Source organism: Camelus ferus, chromosome 7 (genome assembly GCF_009834535.1).
Source record: "Camelus ferus isolate YT-003-E chromosome 7, BCGSAC_Cfer_1.0, whole genome shotgun sequence".
NCBI classification, from domain to species: domain Eukaryota; kingdom Metazoa; phylum Chordata; class Mammalia; order Artiodactyla; family Camelidae; genus Camelus; species Camelus ferus.
The window spans coordinates 4,960,834-4,988,303 of record NC_045702.1 but is presented as its reverse complement, the minus strand read 5'-3'; the positions used below and the strand labels follow the sequence as shown (position 1 = coordinate 4,988,303).

Below are 27,470 nucleotides of genomic sequence, written 5' to 3'. Positions count from 1 at the left end.
GGGGCTGGAATGGGCCCCAAACAGGTTCCCGCTCCCCCACAGTAGCAAACACAGGGCCCACAAAGGACCAGAAAGCAGGTTAGACAAAGCCAGCCAGCAAGCTGGGCCCAGGGCCACAGAGGGCTCCAAACGGGATGGCCAGGGGCCATGGCAAAGTCCAGGCTCAGGGCAGCACTGGTCCAGGGGCACAGGAGCCCCAGCAACCAACAGGGTTATTATTAAGCCATAAAACTCTCACCATACCCCAAAAGGGTAGGGTAAGGGCGTGGCGGGACCATGTACCGTGCCTCGACCTCGAGGCACCGTAGACGCACCCTCGGACGTGACTCTAGTCAGCACCTGTCGCAGGGCGTGGCGCCGCCTCTGTTGTAAAGTTGGGAAACCGCAGCAGGAAGCGATGGAGTTCCTGACTCCAGGTCACTGGCTGAGCTGGACCCGAGCCCTGGGCGACCTGGCTCCACAACTCAAGTGGTTTTTCTGCTCACACTCTCCGCATAGCTGGCTACCGTTCAGGATTGTGATGGGAAAGCATGACGGATATTCTCACTCTTAATTTTTTAAAAACTAGGTTCAGAGAGGCCTAACTCATGAATTCAGAATTCTAGTAACTGGTGGCATCTAGGCTAACCCCCAGCAAAACCTGTTCAGCGAGGCGTTCCATTCCCTCTGGCCTCCTATGCCAACCTGAGGCCTGCCTGCCCTCGAGGAGAGTTGAGGAAATGGAAAATGAAGCACGTATCTGCTAAGAGGCATGAACATTTTAATTCTACAACCGTCCCTTTTTAGCAGAGCAGTGCGTTTGCAATGACAGGTTTTAAGATGCTGAGTCAGCCAGGTAAAGCTCCCGGGGCCCCATACATCCCATGTCTACCTCAGCGCGGAGTTAGCTCTGACTGATGCCCCGGTAGTGAGAGGACACTTCTCACAAGGAATACATTTACCTCTTTTTCACCAATATCATCCAGGAAGTGCTGCCAACAAGCAGAAGAGAGGTGAAATGTCTGCATATCCTGGCAAATTCTACAGGGAAACTGAGAATGCAAAAGTAACTGGCGAAGGACAGGGCAGCGATGGCTCGAAACGACACCTATGGAAAGTCCTCAGTGATGCCGGCAACTCACGTTCCTGAGAGCCGGATGTGAGACGCGGCCGCCCAGGCAGCGCGTAGCCCTGGGCGGCACTGACTAAACCCGGCGCCCCACGGGAGAGCTGCCACAGCACTTCACGGCTCCCTCCCAGCCCCTCCGGCGAGTGATGCTCGGCTCTGGGCCCCGGGGGCTGGAGACACGTGACACCGAGCACGTGGGGGACTTGACAGCCGCTCCCCATCTCAGAAGGGCTTTCAGGAGGAAAAGCATTTACCTTGGAGCCCTGAAGAGCAGTCAAGAGACTCGAAGGATGAACCCAAGCCAGAGAGTAGAAATTAGAATGACATTTTGACATCAATTTCCCGGCTAGTAATTACTGAGCACTTTAGTATACGTGCTCCAGGAAATATTTGCATTAATATTCAATGGGTTAATATATTTCAACACTTTAAGATTATTCATTTAATCCCCCAAACCGATGAGGTAGATATTATTATCTCCATTTTATAGATGATAAAATTGAGGCACCGGAAGGCTAAGTAAGCTGCAGATATTTATTTAATCCATCTTTGCTGAACGAGTAAGTGGACAAGTAACCCATCACTACAAATGTTTAAACAGGAACCCAAGACTACTTGTTAGGGTGACTGAGAGGAGATTAAAACATCCGATGCAATTTTCATGAGAGCCGCTGGCCTGTCTGTGGACTGTATTCTACATTCTAGAAATCCTCACATCCGAGGACTCCTCCTTGCCTCAGCCCCACGGTGACCCAGTGAACATGGGACACAGACCAAGTGTTGGTGGAGTACGTACCACCAGTTGGGTTTGGCACCCTCACCCCGAAGCCCCACTTTCCCTGAGGGGACCCAGGGTGGCCGCAGCCTTGAGACTTCCAGCGCTGCCTCCTGGAGTGATGCCCTACCCCCACCCAGGGGCCGGGCTGCCTCTCAAGGTGACAGGCAGCTGGGCAGATCCAGTGTCAGGGTGTGACTGGTCACCTGGGACCCGGCCCTCCTCTGCAGCCTGCCTGTCACATGGTGTAACAGGACCCGACAGCCCGGCAGGGACTCATGTGCCCCCTGGCTCTGCCCTGAATGAACAAGAGGGGACGCTTGTGCCTGAGCCTGGACCTCCTGTGTGGTTGCCTCCAGGGAGCAAATGAGGTGCCCACGATGGGATCTCTCTCCTCATTCCTGCAAATGGCTTGTTCTGTCTGCTGGGAGAAAGTCCCCGTTCCCCCTGATGAACCAACCCGAGGGCTGGGGTGGGAGGTGCCAGCTGGCCTGACTGAGGAGATGGCTCCTAGGGCTGCCGGCTGCAGGAGGGGAGCTTGGGGGAAATGAGGCTCCTGTCACCAAAAAAGGGAGTTGATGGCGGGTAACAAACACTAGCGTCAGCCACGTTCTCACTGGGAGCCCAGCTGCCAAAGGGAGATGCGCTCGCCTTCTCCCACCTCAGTCTTTACCTTCCGTGGAGATTTACACACAGCTTGAGGACGATTCAGAAGAGGAAGACACTCTATTTATGCAAATTCACTCCACTTGCATTTACATTTTTCAGCACTCGTTTGGGTATAGGGTATTTTCAGCAGACTCCCAGCATCCAAAGCAGATTGCATTTATGGGGCACTCTTGTGTTCATGCCACGGAGGATTGGGGGGCAAACTGCTTTGGGTGTTCCCTCTACAAATAACCCTTCACCCCGGTGGATGGACCTTCGTTTGGAGATGAAGAGTTTCCCATTGCTCCTGTCTGTGGCTGGATAATTAAATCAAGGCAGGAGATCAGAATATGTTGAACACAGAGAAGGAAGACTCAAGGGCAAAAATCCCAGAAGGGTTGGGGAGGGGTGGTCAGTGAAGAAAGAATTCTGAGCCTGGCATCTCAGAAACCAGATAGGCTAGTTTACAAATCTGAATGCCTTAAACTGTCTTCGGGGAGAGGAGGGAACTGCAGACTTCGTTGTCCTTTGTTCTAGCCCTCCATCACCAGGGCAGACTCAATCCTTTAATTCTGGTCTTGTAGGCACACCCCTGGCTTGGGGGCCGGGCTGTGAATCAGCAGTTTTTTAAAGGACACAGTGCCAGATCTCTTGCATGTATGTAATGCAGTATCGTTTTTTTCTTTTTTTTTCTCTTTTCTTTCTTTTTTTTTTTTTAACTTTTGTATTGTTTTGTTTTTTGGGGGGGGTGTAATTAGGTTTGTTTGTTTGTTTATTTAATGGAGGTACTGGAGATTGAACCCAGGACCTCCTGCATACTAGGCAGACACTCTACCACAGAGCTATACCCTCCCCCCTTTTCTTACTTTTTAAGTGTGGAAAAATATAAACACACGTACAAGTAGAACAGAATCACGACCTTCCGTTTTCCCATCACCCAGCATCAAAAATTGTCAACTTGAGAAGTGATATATAAGTGTTGTCACTCTAATGCCTACATTGGGATCACCTGGAAGTCAAACATGCAAACTCCTGGACCCCACCCGTAGACCAAATACAGCACAGCGTAGCAAGTAAAGTCCAAGAATCTGTCCTTTTCCCATACAACCGCCAAAGGAGTCTCGACGACAGAGAAGAGTTTACAGGTGTGGGTAGAGAAGCCTGGCCTCGGGTCCCTGTGTCGCCATTAACTACTTGGGTCACTTGAACAAGTTTCTTACGCTTCCTCAGCTCACGTGTCCAGAGAGATATTCTAGTGGTGTCGTAAGGAATAAACAAGATAGTGTATGAAAAGTGCCTGACACACAGTAAATGCTCATTAAACGCCCAGCGCTCTTATTAACATTCTTCACTTGCGTTTAGCTTCCAAGCGCTAAGGAAAATGGACACCAAGATGGAGATTTTGCAAGGGCTTCCAGAGGGGAGCCTGCATCCAAATCCATGAGCCCTGCCATCTCTTGACACTAAAGTAGCACCATATGCATTTCTGTTTAGGGTCATTAGCCAACAGAGAAGAAAATGTATTGTGTATTACAAACCAGGCTGATATTAAGCCCCAGGGGTCAGATGTGGCACTAAACTCAAGCTTCCCTTGTCCTTTAGTAAGAAAACTCAGAGATCAAAGGAGGTTATGTGTGGAAGCTGTTAGATATTGAGTACGTTTGCCAAGGGATGGATAGAGACATTTATCTGGTAAGAATGCCATGTCTTTCCATACCCCTTTGTGACCTAGGGTGTTTATTAAAAGAAGCAGGGGGCTGGGCAGAGCAAGCCCACCTTGTCCAGGTGGAAATTAAACCCACCAGGCGTGGTATCATCATCTCAGGGCTCAAACCACTAGAGCCCACCAGAGACAACCTTGTCACAGTGCTCATCATGCCTGGAGTGCAGCCCAGCCTTGCTCATAACAGGTGCATACTAATCACTTACAAAGGCAGACGGGGCACATGTCCCATTAGGTAGATGTGGAAACTGTGGCTTAGATATAACCGAACCTTTAATGTGGCTTCACAGAAATTCATTCTGCAAAGCATACAGATTAATAAAATTCTATCAGTTAGGGGTCTGAATTCCTCAAGGAAAACAGCTTCTAAAACCCAGAGCACTTCAGAAAACACATAGATCTGAGGCAAGCAACTGATTCCAAGATGTGAGCTTCTACAGGGCAGGTGAGGGCACACACTGACCTGGGGGAGGGACAGCTGTCACACCTTTAGCTTCTATAACCTTTTAGGGAAGTGAGTGTTGGCAGGAAGCAAGAACAGCAAAGACCAGAAGAATCTGAGGAAACAAAAGAAGGAACGAGGTTGCCCTTATAAAGTAGTTTTGAGAAACACATAAAAAGACCTAATTAGCCATTGATGAGAGTTACCCAGGAGGCTGTGATGATATGGCTTAAGAATTTGGGAGGACCCATAACTCCCTTTCAAGTGACCTGGGTCACCTGCAGGGAGACAGAAATAATATTTTACCGTAATTTAGTAAGAAGAAACTTTTTGGAGAAACTCCAGGAGAACAGAAGGGTGGAAAATGGTCATCCAAGGGCCCAGAGCAGGACGCTCCAAACGCCCTCCCACCCACAGCCGATGGGAAGGGTGGCCGGGCTCCGGACCCTTTCCAGGTCATACTCGCAATCACTCAGCAGCTGCTGGAGTGGCTCCCGCGTGGCCCAGCACTGGTGTACATACACTGGTCCACGTGTGCGCCCAGGATCTGTGCCACAGAGATGAGGAGACCTTAGCTCTGCAAAGTTTCTATGAACTGAGAAATAGATCTGTCCTTGGTGTGCTGAAAACAGTGGGCTTTTTGAGCTAACAAAGCTCATTGCCCCTCCCGAGACGTGGTGACCCACTGAGGAAGTATTACCACGTGGGAGATGTCTCTTGGCAGTTGGTTTCAACCTTGCTGGGGACCTCCCTTAATTCCACTGTCCCCATGTTGGGAGGGCATTTGTCAGCTCTTCTGCCCATCTTCCCAGCACCAATTACATCTTCCCTACGGGTGGTCTCTAGACTGGGAGAAGGGGACTCCAGGGGGGACCCCCTCAGGACTCACTTCCCAGCCCCGCTGTGGGCCAGACTCAGCATGGCTGCACAGAAGCAGGTGCAACGCAGGATGCCTGGTTCCCAGAGATGACCGGCTGTCTCAGCCGCTTGGGTTGCCGTAACATAACACCCCAGACTGCAAGGATTAAGCAACAGAAATTTGTTTTCCCACAGTTCTTGAGGCTGGAAAGTCCAAGATCAAGGTACCAACATGGTCAAGTTCTGGTGAGATCTCTCTTCCTGGCTCACAGGTGGCGGCCTTCTCTCTGAGAGAGAGAGAGAGAGAGAGAGAGAGAAAGGGAGAAATCTCTCTCTCTCTTCCTCTTTATAAGGCCACCAATCCTATCGGATTAGGTTCCCATGCTATGACCTCATTTAACCTTAATTATCTCCTAAAAGCTTTACTCTCCAAATACAATTACATTAAGCGTTAGGGCACATAGGAATTTGGGACACAATTCAGTCCACAGCAGGGGCAGAAGTCCTCCTGGTGTGCCCAGGGCCTGGCACTGGGTCATGGTATCCACATCTAGCTGTGTGGGAGTCCAGTGTCCTTGCTCTGGAAGTGACTTTGGGCACTATTTGGGAACACAGAGCCTGGTTCTTTGCACCCTGAGGATTCTGTGAGCTACTCAATATCCTTTAATACATATTTGGGGGTCCGCTGAAACAAGCTAGAACTAATTTCTGGGCCTGTGGCTAGAAACTCCAACTGATGCCAGGCCAAATGGGGGCCCCTTTCCACGGAGTTCAAAGCTGACTTCTCTGAACTTCCAAATGGGATTCTCCAGTTTTTGCTCACCAGATCCGAGCGCAGGCCTGCCCCCTGCCCCCACTCCTTTATATTTAAGAACTTCCATCCTCTCTCTTTTCCACATTGGCCTCTTGAGTCCAAAAGGGCTGCCTGTTCCATTCTGCTTTCCAAAGCTCTGAGCCCACCAGGTGACCCAGGGATTCCTGCTCTCTCCATGCAAGGACATATTGATCCATCAACAAATAGTCACTCAGGCCCGATTAAGCATAAGGCACCAAACCTGGGAAATGGATGGTATTGAGAGAGGTGCATGAAAGCCGCCCCTGCCACGGCTGCTCAGAGACAACAGGTATCTCATGAGGAGCTAGCAGTGGAGGCAGTGCCAGTGCCAGGAGGCCAAGTTCCCCAGCACAGAGAGGCCCTTGCACCCCGTCCCCAAGATGGGGGCGCAGGCCCAGTCCGGGTCCAATGTCTTGTACAAGCTGCAACCCTGGGCAGGAGCGATTCCAGGAATGTGAAGGTCAGGAGAATGCATCCCTCAGCTCCCCTGCTGGGGAGCAGGGACCTCCCCTGCTCCAATTGTCCCCCCCACCTCCGCCTCATACAGAAGCCACGCCCCCTCCCGCAGGCTGCCCCCAGCCACGCTAGGTGGGTGTGCTAGCACAGGCCTATGCCTGCGGGTCTGGATGTGGACTTGAAGCAGCAATGCCCATCCACCTGGCCAGAACCTTCTCTGAACCCAGCAGGCGTCTGGGCTCTCATTACCCATCCTCCCCATCCCTCCATCCTCACAACATATTAAGGTTCCACTTCGGACCCAGGTCCTGCCAACAGGATCCGTTCTCCATGCCGTCACTCCTGCCTTGGTGACCAGAACCTCCTTGGACTTTACTTTGTCCCCACCCAGGAACTGGAGGCCCGCCCCCTATCCTGCACTCCACTGGCTCCCTTGCCTGTGACGCAGTGGGGACCCCTTGGGATGCACTTCCCGAGGGGTCCCCACTGTCAGTCTGTGCTGCACTCTCAGAACCCTCCCTGCCAGCTGGACTTGCTCCGCCCGGGGCCACTCAGGGGTCACTCCTGGCCGGCCGGCTTCGTTGACCCACTGGGAGCTGGGAAGGCCTGGCAACAAATCCTGGCGCAGGGTGAGTGCTGCTGAGGGCTGGGCCTCTGTTCCAAGGTGGGGGAGGTACTCTTTCTTCTTGCCCTCCTCCCAGGACAGGGACACAGAAACTGCTCCAGCTGCTGGCAGCATCTGTGACCACGAGGAAAGGTAGCTGCTGACCAGATGGACACAGAAAGAACACAGCCCCATCCCGGACTTCCTGTCCCCAGATAAACATTACAATTATTCAAGAGAGTCTGGCCTAGACTTTCTGTCACTCACAGCCCATCAGCACCCTAAACAGGAGATTCTGTCTAATGCAACGACACACTGGGCCTCCCAGAGTAAGCCAAGGGGTCTGGTCTACAGACAACTAAAGCTTTGTGTGTGTGTGACACAAACTGTGTTCTTACTGCTATTTGTGGAAAACAATTTTCTTAAAATAGATAACTCAGAACAGACCTTGCCACCCTGAAGTCAAGCATTCAGAACGTCTGTTTTTTAAAATAAATCTCTGTCAAGCTCTAGAAGATGTGTGCTGGGCAAGAAAGGTCCAGGAACCTGGATCAGAGGAGGACAGAGGTGACAGAGGGGCACAGAGACTGGCAGAGGAGGGCAGAGGGGGACAGCAAAGGCTGCCTCTCCAGCATGCAACAGGGTGGGCGTCTCTAAGATCCAAGCACAAGCTGAGTGTGTCCGGAATAGACAGATGTGGAGTATGGTTTGTGGACCCAGGGCTCATTCCTGGGCCACCTCTGATTCCAGGGCAGCTATGATGGACAGTCCCCCATGCGGACAGGGACCCCTTGAAGCCACTAGTGCCCGCTGAGTCAACAGCTGAGCCCAGGCCTGAAACACAGGGGCATTAACGCCCCGGGGTGACCTTCAGCCAGCCTGGACCTACACAGTAACCATGGTAACACACCCATGCGGCCCCTCCTGCTTGCTGGGATCACCTTCCGAATGAAAAGCCTGCCCCCAAGTCTTGGTCTTGTTTTCCAGAGCAAGAGAAGTGGTATCTGGCTTTTATTGTTCTCAGCAGGGGGTATGCTCATTAAAGAAACAGCTGGAAACATACCACACCAGGCACATAAGTTGTGCGGAGAACAAACAGCTCAAGAACATCTGGAAGACTCCCAGGCTGTTAAACTGTTCCGGGCAGGGGTGGGAGCCCAGGGGGCCGTGTGTCCCTGTGTGCCCACAGGACTGGGCCCTCACCACCCCTGGGTCCCAGCTCCTTGGCATCTGCCACTCCCCGGCCCTTTCCCGAGCCTGGGCGTCCTCCCTCCCAGCCCTCAGCATCACCCGCCCCTGCCGGGCACAGCAGCAGAGCCCTGGACTCGGCGCTGTCCTGCCTCACACCAATTCAGCCAGCCGTCCTGCGGAGCTGGCATCTCTTGGAGTTGCCCTCTCCCCTCTCCATGGTGCAGAAATGCCTCCTTCCTGCCTCCTCCACCATCTCATCTTTTTTAGGATCTGCTTTTCATGTAGGACTGTGCTCAAAGCGAAGAAAGGGCAGGCACCAGAGACCAGCAGAGTGATGGAGTGTGGCCATGTGGCTGGGGGGTGACCTTGGACCTTGTTCCCGGGAGTACTCCCTCCCATCCAGGAGCCCAGAGTGACCGGCCGGCCCCCCAGGAGTGGTGCTACCACCGTGCTGCATGCTCCATGTCCCCTTGGCCACTGGTCCCGCGACCATCTAGGGGCATCAAGAATGACCTGCCCTGGTGGCCAGCATGCAGCAGGGTGGGCGTCTCTAAGATCCAAGGAGAAGCTGAGTTTGTCCGGAGTGGACAGATGTGGAGCATCCACAACCACAGGCCAGTGCCTCATCACACACTTACAAGCGACTGTGTTTGCCTTCAACTGCTTTCATAGCTGTTGTCTGGCCCGACCGAACCTCTGTGGCTCATGTCCCTCTTGTCTCCATGACAACCCTGTACAAACACCACACATACCATGGCTATGAATTCTTTCCCTCGTCTGCTGACTGGCCCTGCTGCCCCTTCAAAGGTCCAGCTCAAGGGCCACCTCCTCCTCGCATCCTGCCTTGACTATTCCTTCCCACCTGTCGCCCTTGCAGAATTCCTCAAGCGCTGGCTGGAGCACTTGGCGGGGAGCTGGCTGCTGTTCCCTGCATGTTAATTTTACCTACGTTCCAAATTCCTGCTGGTGTATCTCCTACAGTCAGGCCTAGCGCCTGGAACGCAGTGAGCTTTTCATACTATTTTGATTAGCTGGTTATCTCTTGTATCCCCGATTCCGACACATCTCAGTGTCCCCCCAAGTTCAGGCCCCTAAGCCCCCACTGGTCTCTCCTCCATGTGTCCCCATTGGGCCTGATGCCCCAAATTTCCACTCTCTTAAAAATACATGCATCAAGGTTTTCTCTCTTAGCTCAGTTCTGAAACCATCTCCATGACAAAGATCATAAAGCTTTGATCTCAGTGTGTAGTGAGGACGTGGGGGAACGGAGCTCTTATTCAGAGAGTAGACGTGGTACAACCTCCATGGGGCAATTTCCAATAGCCATCAAAATAGAAATACATGCACTCTTTGACCCAGTGATTTTACTCCTAGAGTTTAAATCACAGATATATTTACACACACGCACAAAAAAGTAGGGACAACGATATTTGTTGCAACATTTTTTACAGCCGAGGTTTGAGAACAGCTCCATCAATAGAGGATTATTTCAGCAACCCAGGGACTGTGCATGATGGAGCACTACACAGCCACGAAAGGGAACAGGGCATCTCCTTACGTATGTGCCAGTGTGAACTGCCAAGGGGTTAAAACCAAGTTGTAGAGCAGCATGTACAATACAAGGCCACTTGTATGAAAAAATAAAAAGCTCAGAAGTGCAGAGACGATCCCTGAGGGATATGAAGTAAAAACCGCTGCCTCTGGGCAGAGGAACCGGGAGGCTGGGGGCCAGGGTGGAAGGATGCTTATGTTTTTACCACATACCTTTTTGTACTTTTGGAATGTTTTAACATGCATGTGTATTAGCTATTCAATTGTGTATGTATTTAACCATAACAACATTATTCTAGGGATTAAGGTTGGCCTGGGAACCCCCAGCACATTTAGCTACTTGGTGATGTGCAAATAATCTGCGCCCCAGGTGCCTCACCTGTGAAACAGGTGCAATGACAGTTCACCTCAGTGGAAGCAGGAGGCTGGGATGGGGGCCTGTGAGATTCCTTCCGCTCTAAGAGCTGTAACCCCCCGTGGGTGCGGCACAGAGGCTGCGTATCCTAGCTGGGGGTCCCGCGACGGTCCCTTACGTGAGTTCTCTCTGAGCAAAGCTAAACGCTGCGCCCTCCCTGTGGCCTGTGGGGCCTGAAAGGGCTCTGCTGGGCGGAGCTGTAAGGTTGTGGGACTGTTTGAAAGTTCCTCCTTCTCCTTCAGCCCCACCCCTGCCAGACGGCCCCTCCCCAGACTCCAGGACACGATGCCCTTGGGCTCCTTTCCTCCCCTGGGCATCACACCTGCTCCAGGACAACATCTGTTCTCAGTCACTCGTACCCTCTCCTTCCCAGTGGCCCCTCTTGGGGGCTTATAAAGGAATACTGGTCATTAACAGGGTGGAAGAGGGTAGAATTCAGTCTTTTCTCCTGAAACCAGCAGGGTTCTGCCGCTCTAGGGGCTCCGTGCCGGAGCACAGAGCCTACACCCCTGCCTGCCCATCAGCCAACAGCTCAACACCAGTCCCCGCTCATGGGCTGTCATGTCACCCGGCACGTTCTTATTCTGGATGTGCGGCTAACACACACCCAAACTGATTAGATAGACGCGGCCCTGCAGGTTCTGATTAAGTGACATTCCTCACTTCCCCAAATGCCTTTGAACCCTCTGACTAGCTCCCCACTTCTGAGCCTCTGGCAGCCCCAGCCCGCTTCCTCCTCCTCCCTGCTGAAGTTTCTGCCTCCAGAAACAGGGAAACTGAGGACCATAGACAGGAAAGACTTCCGCCCTCCACTGAGGGAGCTGGGGAAATTCTACGCTGGGGTCATCAGCCCCTCCTGCTTCTGGGAGCGCCTGCTGGGATGGGTGGACCGCAGCAGGGCTCTGGGTCTCCTGGGAGTGGCATCAGTTTAGAGTCAGTGTCCAGTAATCTCTGAAGAGTCTAATTATCACTTTTTGCCAATGCACTCACCCTGGTAAAGGCCGCAGGTACCTGCGCGAAGCCTCCTGGCCCGGGAAACCCTTTAAATCCCTCAGAAGGCAAAGCTGGTCCTCACTCACTTGTGACGAATGCCAGGCCTGTCTCCAAGGCCCACAGCCTCCTCCCAGAAGCCCTCCTGGCTTCCTGGGCCCTTGCTGCCATCTTTTCTAAGAACTTGCCCTCAGACCACCTCCCTGGCCCAGTATTCCAGACCCCCGCGCGTTTCCTAACCCAGAGTCACCAGTCCTCACACATCTCCGTTGCTCTATGCGATAGGCTAATTCCTGCTCAGGCGTCAGGGGCTGATTCGAGCAGGATAAAGACGCGCAGAGGCCTCTGGGAGGGACACTGTACAGAGGATGACGTCCGGACCCAAAGCCAAAACTTGAACCTTGATCGAGCTGCTCACCTGTTTGGTCACACTGCAGGTGGCTGCCTCCACAGACACTGTCTGGGTCTGGTACCTGGAAGCAACTCAGAGAGGCCCCTAGGCTCTCGGCACCTCCTCGTCACACAGCAGGCAGTCACGAGGCCCTCTCTGCCCCGGGCCCATGGCACACCCTGGGAGGGCCAGGCCACAGTGGGCTCGCTCCCCTCCCCAACAACATGAGTCTGGTCCCAGGATGGGAGGAGCGGGGCCCATCACTGCCTCCAAGGGCCTGACACCTAGGCCGGGAGACCACGTCTACTGATGGATGGATGGGTAAGCAAACGTGGCAGCCACGTACAAGGGAATACTGTTCAGTCTTAAGAAGGAAGGGGACTCTGACACACGCTACAGCACCAGCCACAAAAGCACACCTACTGTATGATCCCACTTAGGTGAGGTTCCTAGAGTCGTCAGAGTCTCAGGGGCAGCAAGCAGACCGGCGGCTGCCAGGGGCGGGGGGGGGGGGGACGGAGAGTCGTTTAATGGGGGACACAGTTTCAGTTTTGCAAGGTGACAAAGTTCTCGAGATGGATAGTGATGATGGTTGCACAACAATGTGAATGTACTTAATGCCACTGAACTAGACACTTAAAAATGGTTAAAATGACCTATGATGAAAAAGAATATGAAAAGATATATACATATATAATTAAAGCACTATGTTGTACACCAGGAACTAACACAACATTGTAAACCAACTACACTTCAATAAAAAAGTTACATAAATAAATAAAAGTAAATAAATTGTTGCATACAACTGGGAAAAATGGTTACAATGGTAAATTCTATGTTATGTATAATTTACTACAATCAAAAGATGAAGAAAAGGGATGGGTATGTCACTGACGGGCAGTGAGGGCTGCCCTGGAGCAGAGGGGGCCTCCCTAGGAATGGCTGAGTCCAAGGACCCCCAGGGGCCCCTGCCTGCCGTTGGCTGGTGCACTCCACGTTTCAGCCTTAGTTCTCATTCACACCCACTTCTGGGTTCTACTCCAGCCAGAACCTCAGAGCCAGGACCTCAGAGAGCGTCTCAGGAAATCTCCCATCTTATGTTTAAAAACACACCCAGGGCTGGAATACCCACAGTGGGAACAACAAACCATGCTGAGAGCGAGCAGTGCAGGGTGTCAGGGCATCACCCTAGTCGGCACAGCCACCTTCGGAGGACGGCCACCCCCTCTAGGCTGACAGAGCAGGAGCTGGCTTCCACCCCGCCCTGTCCACATGGGGCTCCCCCTTCCCAGAGCGGCCACCTCCAGGCCGCTGGGCTCTTCAGAGACCCGCAGGCTAGTCAGTGTGCTGTGGATGCTTGTCATTATAGGGGACTTTTTCCAGCTTTCAAACATTTTGAAGTGTTATGTCACTGTTGTGATTTTAAAAACACAATAAAAAGCAATACATATATTTTCATGGGGGAGAATGTTTCTTCTCCCACGTTGCTGAGGGCCGCAGGGCAGGAGGACCCCTCCTCACTTAGGACCGGCCTTCAGATTTCTGGAGACCGTTCCCACCTGGCCCCAAGCTCACGCCTGCCCACGCCAACACTACCAGTTCTTTCAACTCTTTCTCATATAATAGGATTTTGAGTTCTCGTCCCACCCTACTAATTAAGTCCTTGACCTTGAAAAATATTTACAATCCCACAGAAGACTTAAGATTTAAGATTAAGAGACTGAATAAAGCCCAAATGAAATGACTTTATAGTGAAGTATTACATTCTGTGGTTCAGCCTATGAAGGAGAAGACAGATGGGGTTGGAGCAGGGGAGACTCGGGGTCCCTGCAGCTTGGAGAGTGCCTGCCGCGCTGACGCGCCATCCCACCCAAGCCCATTCTGCTCTTAGGTGGCCAGTTAAAGAGGCCCAAGAAGCTGCACCTCAAAATCAGTCCGGGAACACACAGCTGGGCAGATAGGCCCTCCCCCCACTTTGATTTTCTTTGATTTTTCTATTCCAGGGATGAAGATGTTCTATTTTTAGTGCTGTAAGTGAGGAGTTGCTATAGCGACAGCTGGTGGTTACAAACCAGGTCCTGCTACAGTTCCCCCTCATAAATAAATCCCAAAGGCCGAGCCCCAGGAAGAATGCAGCCTTAGAGAACCGAGCTCCTCCCCTGATTCACTGAGTCCCCGTCTGCTGTCCTCGCCGTTTGCAGCTGACAGGCTGAGCCTGAGTCCTGGCTAGTGGGGAAGCAAATCAGGACACTGGGACGCTGGGCACTGCCCTTCAGAGGATCCTGGGGGGCTTCCTGGGAGATGCTACCAGGTGAGGAAGAACACCTGCATTTGTGCAGAGCCGGGCGATGGGCAGAAGGAAGCAGGCTGTGCAGCACAAGGCACTAGGTTAGGAGCACCGGGAAACAGAGCCGTGGCACCTGCTCACAGAGCAGCCTGGGCGGTGGGGCACACCCATCAGCTAACGCCGCAACCTCTCCCTGCACGCAGGCGTCCCCTCCGATCAGCAGACCCGTGATGTGTCCGACAGAAACGCATTAGGGTGTGCAAGAACGTTCACAGCAGCCCCGGGAACTGTCAGAGCCCCAGACGTGAGACCCGCGGTGCCCCCCGCAGCTGGGTGGACGGAGTGGGTGTGGTCGATGTGGAGCCAGCAATGAAGGGGGTGAACTTCAGCCACAGCGTCGGCAGGGCTGCGTCTCATATAACTCATACAGAGTTCAGAACCAGACAACGCTAATCTGGAGGGGAAGGGGCTTAGGGGACCTGGGAGAGGGCTCTGGGGGTGCTGTGATCTGTTTCTCAATCTGCATGTCGGTCATACGAGTATGTTCAAATTGTGCAAATTCACCACCTACGATTTGTATGCATTTTGGTAAGCTTCCACCTTAGTAAAATTTACATTAACAAGGTTTTGCAAGTTGAATGTTAGTGCTGAGCTGTTAGTCAGGAATCAACAAGGTGGCGACAAAAGGCGCTGGAGGAGTCTGAGGTAGATCCATCTGTCCCTGGTAGCAGGGACCTGCCAGGAGGGGTGCACCCACCCACGTGTCTGCAGCAAGTCCAGAGGCAGAAGCGCCCAGACGTGGTCATCAGGGCGGGTGGACTCCAAGTGCTCGTCCACTGCCACAGGGCCCTGCTGGGGGATGAGCCTGGAGGACAGAGGCTGGTGCAGCAGGAGACCCCGAGAACGAAGACCCTAGAAGAGTCATGGAGGGGAGGGCAATCACCCAGGCTCAGCGCACCCCAGGATGCCTGGCCCACAGGTGCCGGCCTGAAGGCACAGCACTCACCTCTCTGGTACTTCAGGGTCATGGCCACAGCTGCTTAGAGGCCACCTCTAGGCTCGGCCACGTCTGTTGTCCCTTTCAATCAGCTTTGACTATTCTGTGATCAGAAGTGAGAAGCAGGGAGGACAGGGGACGTCTCACGCAGTGTCCCCTGCGGGTCACAGCCAGCCAGGGCAGCAGCGAGTGTGCTGAAGGCTGCGGCCTGGAGGGGGATGCCTTGATGCTACTGCAAGAGAGGGAGGGAGAGCATGGCCACCCCACACGCGCCCAGTAGCAGGAAGCCCTGTGGACACCAGGGCCCTGCACTGCCTGGAGGCGGTGGAGGCGCTGGACACTCATCTCTTCTTCAGCAAGTTGCTACCTGTGACTGCCACCTCTCTCAGCCTCTCTGGGCCTCAGTTCCCCCACCTCCACCATTTACTCTACCTGCCCTAAGAGAATCATCGAACATCAAATGTGCAGGAAGCCATGCATGTGACATCAGCATTGATACCTAACGGTGATGTCCCAACCACCCAGGCCAACTTTCAAGGTCCTCCCACTCCCTGGCCACAGACCCCCGCCCCTCAACTTGGCCTTCCTCTTTCTCCTGGTCCTATGACAGCCTCTGGCCTCTCAGGTCTGTTTCTCAAGTCTGGTGATCCGGGCCCACACCTGGCCAGCGCTGGGGGACACCTGGCCTGGACAACACCAGGCTCAGAGGCACAGGGCTGACAACAGGTGATCACAGGGAGGTGAGGGGGCTGCCTCGGGGCTTGACACCCCTGCAGCCCCCCAACCGAGGGATGCTGGGGGAAGCTGCGGCTGAAGCCTTGGGAGGGAGGCTCTGCCCTTGCAGAACCAGCTCCCCTTGGTGAAGCCTCCAGCTCACCAGCTCCCTCACAGGCCCTCCCCCCAACACGCTCCCTGCCCACACCACCAGGAGTCCCAGCTCACTGTTCCCCCTCCAGCCTGGCATTCTAAGTTTTCTAAAACCTGGCCCCATCTTCTCTTTCTAGACTCTTCCTTGACTTCCCTCCCCCGCCACGTCTCCACCAATCCAGCCTCACCCCTGGGTCCAGAGCAGACGCCACCCCAACTCTCACCCGAACCCCAGAGCATTTGGCACCAGCGCCCGTCCTGGGGCCTCTCTCCAGCAAGTGCTCCTCCCCCCGTGCACACAGAGAGCTGCTGCGCCACCCCGTGTGTCCACGTCGTTCTCAGCGCCAGCATGACACACGTACAATAAACACACTTATCAGATGGACTAACTTGCTGGTGTCTGGCTTATCCGGTGATGTGCACCAGATACACACCCTGGAAAGGAACATCGAGGCCCAGGTGGTCCAGTGGTGATCACTTTGAAGTGTACGGAAATAGTGAATCACTGTACACCAGGAATTAACACAGTGTTGTAGGCCTATTATACTTCAAAAACACATAAACTCATAGAAAAAGAGATCAGAGTTATGGTTACTAGAGGCAGGGGGTGGGGTGAGGGAACTGGATGAAGGTGGTCGAATGTACAAACCTCCGGTTATGAGACACACAAGTACTAGCGACGCAGTGCACAGCACGATTAACACGACGAACACCTGCTGTGTGCTACACATGAGAGCCCTTAGGGGAGTAAATCTAGGAGTTTTCACCACAAGAGAAAAGTGTCTTCCTTTTATTCTGTTTCTATGTGATGAGGAATGCTCACTAAGCTTACTGTGGTCATCACTTCAAGACGTACGTACATCGAGTCATTATGGTGTACGCCTTAAACGTGTATAGTGCTGTATGTCAGTTTTAGCTCAGCAAAACTGGAAAGAAAAAAATGTCTGTGATTAACTGTAATAATGTTTTTGAAAAGTTAGCACAGAGTCCAGACTTCACAGTCTACTTCCAAAAAGTGGATGTGAAGTTTGCCTTCACACCCTTGGCTGAAACAGCACATCCATCTCTCTCAGACTAAGTCATATTTTCAAATCCACATGAAGAGACACAGCAATTTCAAGAAAACGATCTATTGGTAGAAAGCATCCACAGGCTTAATGTTTTTAGTCTAAATTGAGAATATCAGAGTTTTCTTAAACTGAGTCTGCTTGCATTATCGTGAACACAGAGCTCTAGGGAGGAGGGAGCTGGACAGAGGTGGGTGGGATGATCTCAGAGACAGGACCCTCATCCTAGTCTGGGCAGCCCTCACCCACCTGTGTCTTGGTATCTTCGGTTTGAAGGAGCGACACCTATACACGGAGACGCTCACAGATCCCTCGCTCAGTCCTCAACTAACTACTGAGTGCCTGGGACGGGTCCAGCTTCATGTTACGCTATGTCAGTTGGGGCTAAGCTTGTCCTCGTTTAACAGAAAAATCCAAAATAACAGTGGTTTAAGTGAGAAATATTTTTTCTTCTTTCACACAAAAGATACCTGAAAGGCAGTCCAGAGCTACTGTGGCAGCTTCATAATGTTAACCCAGGCTTCAATTTTTACTCTCCACTAACCTCATTCTGTGCCTTCCCTCCCAGCATCCAAGATGGCTGCCAGAGCATCAACCATCACATCTACACCCAGGGCAGGGGAAATGGTAAAAGGAACAAAGGGGGATTCACCTCTTCCCCTTTTTAAGAGTCTTTCCCCTAAGGGTAAACAACACTCCCAGGATAGCTCACTGAATAAGTCTGTCACACGCCCTGTTGAGCCATACGCATTGCCACGAAAGGAAACTGGAGTCCTGTTACTGAGGAAGAGGAGGAACAGGAATAAGAGTGGCCAAAACCTTCCCTGAACATCCACGAGGCATGATGTATTGAACCCCTAAGGATGACTTCCAGGCACTGGAAACAGCTGTGAGCCCCCCAGGCCCTGGGATCCCCTTTAGGTCCCTCCATGAGCCAGGCCAGGCCTGCCCCAGACCTTCCCATACGGCTTCTCCCCTCCCTGCTGACTGGCGATCTCGCCCTCCAGGGCCTGATCTTGTCCAGAGCAGCCTTCTTCCTCACTGACCCCCATCCTGCCCGTCGAAAGCAGATCCTTCGGACAAAGTTGCTATTTACTCTTGAATATTTTGTCATACCTTTTAATTCTACTTATGTGTGTTTTCTCAGCATCTACATGGTTCATCACTGTAGCCCCAGCAGCTAGACCCACACCCCAAGGTGGGAGCTTAACAGATGGGTTCAGTGGCTTCATTAAAGAGAGCCACAGAGACAGAGCAGGAGGCGGGGACCACGAGCCCATGAGGTTCAGGTCTGAGGCTGAGGCGGGTGGAGAACCAGGGAGAGAGGACAGACAGGGCTGCGGGGGCCAGGCCTAGCGGGGGTCGGGACGGTGAGTGGAGCTCTGACTCCAAGGAAGCCTTGATGGGGAGTGACTTGTGCGCCTCCCGAGGGCCCACAGGTGATGCCGCGTCCTGATGGGCCCTCGTGTTGGTCTAGCCACCCCTCCTGCCACTTCCATCCAGGAATAAGGCCATGACGAGGCGAGTCCCAGACTCCATGCACCCCGTGGGCTGGTCTGTGGTCACTCACAAGGCATTTTCCGTGGCCTGGAGATGGGATGCGGGACCTGAAGGAGACCCCTCAGGAGCAGACAACCCATCACACTCAGGTGCGTGAGCTGCTGGGCGGGTAAGGCCTGGAGTCCCGGGTGGCTGGGCTTGGGGATGTCAGCCCCTCCTGCCACCCCTCCGTGCCAGGGGAGGGGCTCTCAAGGCAGGCAGACTGCCCCCCAGTGGAACTGGAAACACTTGGAAGTTAAAGGTAAAGAGAGCAAGTGGGGCCTGTGGGTGGATCATCTTGTACTGACTTCACTGTCTTACTGTCTGTGTTCTCCGAGTTCTGGCACCTGGGGCCTCCTGACTGGGGAGAGCCCGCCCCTCCAGGCTTGGCTGGTTCTTAGAGAGACTGTGCCTTCCACCTGCAAACAGACCGATCCCGAGCCCGGACAGGGACGCAAACTCGTCCAGCAGGTCCTTACACTTCAGGAAGCGCTGTTCCCACCTGCTCGTCCCAGGGGCCCCCCTAACCCCACGCGCTCCGCCTGGTCCTGCCTTTCCCATGCAAACCACAGCAAAGGCTCCTGCCCACGCCCTCCCCTCACTCCTCCTGCGCCTGACGGCCCTGGGGCGTCCCTGCGGGGCCGGCTGGGCCCCCTCCTCTTGGGAACTGGGTGTAACACACTGCCTGTTCAGGGGCCGTCCTCTCCTGAACTGTTGGCCTCACCGCCCCTGAATAACAAGAAAATCAACATTTAAAAGTGCACCTCCCGAGCATGGTCTCTACCAGGCCTCTTCCTTTCTCCTTCTCTGCACAGGCAGACGCGAAAAGGTTTCCGAATACATACACAGTAAAGTATTCGTCAACAGAAAGGCTTCAAGGGAACTATGCATCTGATTCTGACTAAGAGAGAATTTCTCAGAAGCCCTTTGCTGAAGTGCACCTGTACTGGAATGATGTCCCCAGGCCTCTGGTTCCCCGGGAGCCGAGCACGGAGGAAGATCACCAGCCTGAGGTCGGGGGCTCGAATTCAGCCGCCAGGGTCTTGATCTCTGCTCGTTTCAGCCCGGCCTCCGCAGCAAAGCTGGATGTTCCTGGGAGGAAGGGACGTGGCTCTGGGATTTGGATTACAGACAGGGAAGCAAGAGGAAGGTGGGACGCAGGGTGAGCTGAGCCCTGCTGCTTTCATCACCTATTTGCTGTGCGTCTGTGAAATCACCAGCGTTAGCTGATTTGTGTTACCTCTTTCAGCAAAGCATCTTTATTTGAGCCGCCAGAACTCCCTCTGAATCTGCCCTGAGCCGTCCACCTCTAACTTTTGAGTGGTGTTCTTGGCCCGGGAGCCCCAGGTGGCCTCTGTGTCCCCACCCGCCAGCCTGGCTTTGCCGCAAGCCCTCCCGCCCAGCGTTGTGCGGCTCTGGGGGCGCCGTTCGCCCCGGACTCCACAGGCCACGCCCAGGCCTGACCAGGGGCCTCACTGCGAGGGGACACGCTGCCTCCTGGGGGTTACACCCTGGGCCACCGTCACCGTCAGGACACCTGTGGGGTCAGCAGTGCCAGGGCCAAGCGCCGCAGTATACGGGAAGTGCCTTGGCCGGCGGGGAACATCAGGCCCCTGGAGACCCCAGAGCCTGCTGAAATCACTCAAACAAGCTCATCCTAAACCCACTTCCTCTGAGGTTCCCGAGCCCCCGAGCACCTGAGGCATCTCCATTACCATCAGGGTCCCTGTGTGAGGACACCCCCCCCCCCCACCAGTCTTCGCTCTCCCTCACTTCTCTATTCCTTCCACCAGGCTCTGCGATCGTGACCCACTGTCTTCAGACACTTTCAGACACGCTCAGTCCCGGAATCACGTGTCCAGTATCAAGCTTCTCCGCCCACAACTGGGACTCCCCAGAGGAAGGAAATTCTAAAACCACGCCTCTTCCATGCAGCCCACAGTCAGCTTCACTGACTGTCTCCATCACCACTGGGCCTTGTTGCTAGAACATTCCTAGTCTATTCTGCTGGGGGCGGGAAAGGGAATGGGCACCAAGAGGGACAGCCCCAGCTACCACCGTCCCCTCCATCCTCACCTCCGCCCTTGGGGCGTCGGAGCACAGGTTGGGGGCTGAGGCACAGAGCGGTGAGTTATCAGCCAAGACACGCACAGCCCAGCCGCTCTGCCGCCTGCCCGTCAGGTGGTGGCTAGCTGACTCACTGGCGATCCAGGGCGTCCTTTGGGAGAGGACGAATCCGCAAGTGCTTAACTGAGATCTTCCCCGGGAAGCCCTTGCCTGGGCCCCTCCTTCCACCTGTTGTCTGCGGGGGCTGGTCCAGGGCCAGCCACGCAGCATGTGGTGACGGCCACGTAGAGGAAACCCGGGCGGAGGAAGGATGAGCCCTTCCAGCTTGGCTTAGGGTGGGATGGACGTGGGGTGGTGAGCCAGGCTGCATTTGATTTCTAGCCCTAATGACCGTTCCTGAACTGTGTGCCTCTCCCAGGAGCACGGGGAACGCTCTCCACTAATCCCAAACGCCTCCACCACCGACTTCACAGAGTCTGAAATCCGCCCCCACCTTGCAAATGAGATGCCACATGTCCAGGGGTCTTTGGTGTTGCACTGACCAGCAGAGAGAACAGGCGCCAGGCCTGGGCAGTTCTGGGTGGGCCGAGAGGCCAGGGGGCCCCGGCTCTAGTGACAGTGCTGTCCTCACCATGCTGTGGCCTTGGGCACGGCCCCAGCCTTCAGAGCCCAGCAGTGCTCGTCCCAGGAGCCCCAGGGGCTTCATCTCACGCAGGAACAATCCACATCCGCCCTACGCCCACAAGACGGTGAGTAAGCCGGCCTCTGCGTCCCCCTCCCACTGTGTCCCCGACTGAGTGCTTAGCTCTTCTTCCTGCCGTCAAGCCCTCGCCTCTCAGTGCTCCTGGACCACATCAGGAGTCTCTCTCCACAGGGCCTGGGCCTTCCGTCTCTCTGGAAGACCTACCACGGGTGTCTGCATGGCCCACACTCCCTCCTGTCACTCAAGTCCAAGCAGAGAAGCCCTCTGCCTGTCTGGTGGACCCTCGTCTGGTCTCTTCCTCCACAGCGCCCCCGCCCGCCCGGCCTGCGTCCTCAGGGCTGGCACAGAGCAGCAGCTCAGATGCATGTGGGCGGCAGATCACTGCCGAGCCTGGAGATGAGCACCGTTACCCCATTCTCCCTACTTCTTCGTATGCTTGAACATTTCCATCATAAAAAGCTAACTGTGGGGAGGGTATAGCTCAAGTGGTAGAGCACCTGCTTGGCACACTTGGCTAGGTTCAATCCCCAGCATCTCCTCCAAGGATAAATAAATAAACCTAATAACCTCCTCCCACCAAAAAAAAAAAAAAAAAAAAAAAAAAAGGCTAAATGCATATATTCACACGAGTGACTGAAGGAATATAACGAATATTGAGATCTTTCAAGTCAACCCTAATCTGGGCTCCAGGAGCCAGGTGGGCAGGTGGACATTCAGAAGCAGCATGAAGACCGTGAGGGGACAGGTAGGGAGCAGAGGACCACGGAGGGGGGACATAGTCGGGGAGGCAGGGTGGACAACAGCCTTGACCACTGCTTGAGGCAAAGAATGGTCAATTCTTCCCCAGCCGCACAGCCAGCCGAGGGCTCTGCTGGTGTTAAGAGGGGACAAGAGAGCTGGGACAGGCAGTGTTGGGGTGACAAGTGTACCTGGGCACAAGGAACTCTGGAGTTTTGTTCCAGAAGTAATTGTACATTCATCCCAAGGAGGCTGGATGCAAAGAGACTCACCAGAGGTTCTGGTCCCCAGTGTCACCCCAACCCCAGTGGCACAGGGACAGAGTGCCAGCCTCCTGATGCACCTGGGGGCTTCTTGGCTCTAGTGTAGTCCTCAGAAGGGATTTCTTAAGACTCTGATCACTTTTGTTACAAAGTCGCCTCTAATTTCAGAGGGTAGAAAGGTTGCTACAGTCAATTCTCGTTTATCTGATTAGCCAAATCCTTTCCTAATCTTCCTCTTACATTTTTATTACTATTACCACATGCTCTTTGCATCTCTACATTTCTGTTGACCAAAGCGGCTGAGAAAGGAAAGACTTAAGTCAAAAGCATCTCTTGTTTATCTCAGGGAGCAAGAAAACCCGTGGCAGGTCACACTTACCTAGCTTTGCAGGGGGAGCCCGGCAGGCGCCAAACTCTGGGGCGGAAAGGAAAGAGCTTTTCATGAATTACAGCTTTCAAGGACATTTTATCACAAGGCTTGAAATGCTCAAAATTCCAGCCAGAGCCACGGACTTCCAGATGAAAATGCCAGCCACAGGCAAACACAGGTAGACTTGGTAACTGCCCGGCCTTAATTCTCTTTTTCGGTTGTCCTGGCTGATCAAGAGGTTATGGAGGGAGATAGCCCAGTGGTAGAGTGCCTGCTTAGCATGTGTGAGGTCTTGGCTTCAATCCCCAGTACCTTCATTTAAAAAATAAATAAATGAATAAAAAATAGATAAACCTAACAACCTCCCCCTCCAAAAAAGAGGCTATGGGGACACCTGTGTGTGCGCAAATGCGTCTAACAAAGATGTGCTTCTTGACCTAAGGGACTGCAGGGAAACCAGCTGATGAAACATAGTGCACCTTGTTCCGTGAGGAATGGCTCCACCTTCGATGGGAGCAGAGGACACAGTGCGAGATTCCTGGAAGAGACGGACAGAGAAGCAGCCGGAGCACATGGAATCACACCGACAACCTAAGGACCCTTGATTTGCAGAAGATGAAGGATAAGTAAAAGACAGACATTTTCACAGCCCTTATGAAAACTTTTCTTAGGGGCAGGAAGAGGTCTCCTCTGAAATTCTTTTGGCAGCAGGAATAACTGTAGGAAGGAGAGGGAGCGGCTGGAAGGGAATTAAAACAAAAAACAAAAAACAAAAAACAAAAAACAACCCTGGAACAATGCTTGCTGGAGAACCAGAAATAACCTCGGAGGGGCACCTTTTCGATCTACCCCATAATTGGCAATTCTACAGTAAGACCCTGTGATGCTTCGAGGTGTCAGGGTTAGAAGGTTGGATGGAACACTCCTTTTGGAACAAGGTCCCCATCCCCAAGAAGCCCAGAGGACACTGAATAGGCAGTTGGGATGGCTTTGGTGAGGGATGGTTAAAATGGGTCTGATGGTGGGTAAGGTTTAAATGGAAGGCAGGGAGTTGGGAGAATGCATGGACCCTGATCCCTGACCGTTCTTCCTTCATTCAGCGGATCCACGCCCGGCACTGACTGAGGGGCCACGGGGCCCTGCTCTTGGCCCCTCTCACACTGGGACTCCCACAAAAGGAGAACCACGACCCAGCATCAACCTGGATACCTGGGCTGCTTCCCAAATCCCAGAGGAAGGTTCTGGATGGAGCCCTGGTTTTCTTGACCCTGTGGTCAGAGCTGATATTTGCATGTGAGCACTTGTGAAACCTAGTCGACATGCAAATATTATTTTTGATCTCAGAAGCACAGGAGACAGGATGACAGCCAAATTTTAAATACAAGGGGAGAAACCACTGTCTGGCAAATAATAGGCTTTTAATAATGGGCTTGCCCATCCCCATTAGCAAAACCAGACTTTTAGTTAAATCATAGGTTTAGATTTAATTCTATAGTAAATGAATGTTGATTACTTTATTATTTAAAATAAGCGTCTTCTTTTTAAACCATGTCTGTGAATCAAGTCCAGGATGTCTGTCATCAACCCCCACCCCGGCCCCCTGGTCGGCCGGGACGAGGCATCGTGCTCCTACACAAACTCATCTGTGCACGCCACGCGGTTGGGTACTCCTCTCTAGTCCTTCACAAGACTGAAAACTCCCTGAGTTCCGAGCTGCTGTCTCCTCTGCTTGTCCTCCCGAGGGTCGTCAGTGTCTCACTCGGGCCGCTAGAGGCTGTCCTGAAGTAATTGGTTAAACTGGATTTAGCAAGAGACGTAGGCAAGTTTTACATTTATCTTTTTCTTGTCTTGCTACAGACAGACCTCGGAGGCGTTGCGGGTTCAGGTCCAACCATCGCAAAAAAGCAAACATTGCGATAAAGCATGCTGCTTGAATTTTTCAGTTTCCCTGTGCATCTAAAGTCATGTTTACATATAATGTCTGCTAAGCGCGCAACTGCATTGTGTCTTAAAAACAATGCACATACCTTAATTTAAAAAATGCTTTACTGCCAAAAAGTGCTAATCATCATCTGAGAACACAGGGTTGCCCCAAACCCTCAATTTGTTAAAAACACAATAAAATGAGGTCTGCCTCTATTCCAGTTATCAGGTACTGCTCAGATGTTTTGCTAAAATCATTTCCCTACTACATATGGTGAGTGTTTTGGTTTTTTTTTTTTTGCCACTTACCATGTCACATTCTACTCAAGGGATACAATTTCACACACCCATCAGCTTTCCCCATCTTTGCTACCGCTGGGTTGTGTGAGGGGGCCCTGTGGTTCTGTCATACAATGGAGCCTTCAGAAATGCCCCATGGCACACGAGCAGCACCGCCCAGGGACGGGCCAACTTTGTTAACACAATGAAGCCTACCACCAACTAGGCCTGGGCAGGCCTTGGCTAGGCCCCCAGGAAGCTCAGTGCTTTGGAATCTACCTGCCTGACTCCAGCTAGACAGGGGCACCCCCCTAATCCACAGGTCACTGGAAGTATGATTCACAGACGCCTCACCCCACATTACAGCCACAATAGTCCCAACCCCCTGCAGGGGAGAAACTGTAGAAGGTCCCAGAGGCCAGGGAGACCACAAAGCAAGTTTCCCTCCAGGGACACACGCCCGGCAGGCGCTCACTGCTCCCCCCACCTTGACCCTTGATCTGCCTGATCATGCAGCCCCGGGGCAAAGGCTGCGGAGAATGCCTCCTCCCTGACCCCCCACCACTAGTTTTCTCTACATCTCATTCTTAACAGCCCCTAACAGTTCCCATCCATCCTTGCTTTTCCCCACGCCGCTGGTTTTGCCTAAATGAATGACAATCCAGTTGATTACTAACCTCATCAGGCCAGGGTGGGTGAGAGAGAGAAAATGGCCTCAGAAAAAGTAACGCTGGGTGATTATGACAGCAGCACCACCACCACCAAGGACACACTCATCATTCCTCCAACTACTGCCCAAGCATCACAGCCACAGCTAGAAGGAAGAGGCAGCACACAGCTGTCACCTGGGAGGCTGTAACACACACACACACACACACACGCACACACACACACACGTGGGGACCAGCAGACAACCGGGCAGAGGGCAGCATCCTACCGAACAGGCCATGGGGCTCTGACTGCCGCCTCGCGGTGCTGCGGTTTGGGTCCTTGTGCTTCTTGTTTCCCCTGAGGCTGCCGAACCGCTTCATGAGGAGCCGTGGCCACAGGAGCGGCGCAGGTGAACATAGCAGGATGCACGGAACCGGTGTCAGCCGCAGGTGGCCGCGGGCCGGGAGACGCACCGCATCGGCCGGCAGGTGTGGGGCGCCCGGCAGCCTCGGCCACCAAGAGCTCCGGCCACAGCCCGGGAGTCCAGGCGTCCGCCCCGTGGCCTCGTGCTACGGCAGGATGGGTCACCCCCGGGACCAGCAGCCACGGGACACGCAGCGGTGCCTCCTCCCACGGAGCGTCCTCCCGGTCTGCACCTCCGGCCGCTGCAGTGGGAGCAGCCGCTGCCCTTAAGTAGGCAAGAGGCTGCCGGAAGCACAGGCAGAGCCTTGCTGTGGGTTTGTTTATGCAGCTAAGGTCAGCCACGCACTCAGACTCTCAGGGCTCTTTCCTCCTTACAATTAAAAAGGGAGGGAAGACTAGCTAGGCAAACGGAGCGTAGGCCTGCCAGTCATGTGCGGATCTGCAGATGTCTCTTTAAAAAGACTGTAAAAGGAAACCACCCTGTCCAGACAATTCTTGGCACCAATTGGCCAGAGCACATTCCCATCTTGACATGACATCACACAACTATTTTGATTCATGTGTTCCAGGGCTCGGCGGGGTCAGGAGGCTCCGGCTGCTTCTTTGTGGAGAAGCCACAAGTCCCTGGGCTGGAAACCTCAGGATCTATTTCAGCTCCTTGCTCTTTGAGATGAAAGAAGAAGCAAGTCCACCTTTAAGGAGGGGACATGGGGGTCCCTGGAATTCAATGCAAGGGTGTTGAGCAAATGTCCAATTTGAGTCCTGGACCTGCTAAGAAATGTAGAATGACAGAACTCAAAGAGATTTTAGAGAAGGTCTAGCCCAACCCTCTTCCATGAGATGGGGAAACTGAGGCTCAGGCAGGGGAGTGACTTGCCCAAAGTCCTGTAACGAGTGGCAGAACCAGGACCAGAATTCTAATCTCTTTGGCTCCTCAGCCAAACACCTGATCTAATAAAACAGAACAAAAAACTTTTAGTCTGTATGTGTTTTGCAACTAAAAACCAAACTTTAAAAATACAAGATAGGGGAAATTCTTTCCATTTCATTCGCTAATATCTTCACTAAAGGGAAGTTGCAAGATCTGCTATTAACTAAGCTTTGTGACCTTGAGAAAGTGACTTCTGGTCTCTGGGCCCCAGTTTCCCCCACTAAACTGAGACAAGACTTGCTCATGTTAGGAGTTAGTCTACTTCCAGAAGGCTGAACCTCTCATGGTTGTTTGCCATGGCTTTTCCTGCCTGGTGGGACTGACAGAGACACAGTGACCAAATCTTTGTAGCAAGGACACAGGAACGAACAAAATAGG

General features: G+C 53.2%; 1 protein-coding gene and 1 long non-coding RNA gene across 10 annotated transcripts in view; both read right to left on the bottom strand.

Annotated features, from left to right (window-relative positions):
* The window catches only part of PRKAG2 (protein kinase AMP-activated non-catalytic subunit gamma 2), a 240,974-nt gene that overhangs the window by 108,111 nt on the left and 105,393 nt on the right, over positions 1–27,470 (bottom strand). For 2 of the 9 annotated variants that reach the window (XR_004321213.1, XR_004321212.1), the window contains exon 1: positions 26,025–26,581. The exons of 6 other annotated variants lie outside the window; for them this stretch is intronic. The gene's annotated coding sequence lies outside the window, so the exon portion shown is untranslated. Of the gene's footprint in view, positions 1–26,024; positions 26,582–27,470 lie in introns of those variants that run through there. One more of the 9 variants, XR_004321215.1, reaches the window with a different exon arrangement.
* On the bottom strand, positions 13,718–26,018 carry LOC116664781. The gene is made up of 3 exons (XR_004321222.1): positions 25,765–26,018; positions 22,895–24,664; positions 13,718–19,836 (listed from the first exon to the last, which is right to left on the bottom strand). It is a non-coding gene; the product is annotated as an uncharacterized LOC116664781 (long non-coding RNA).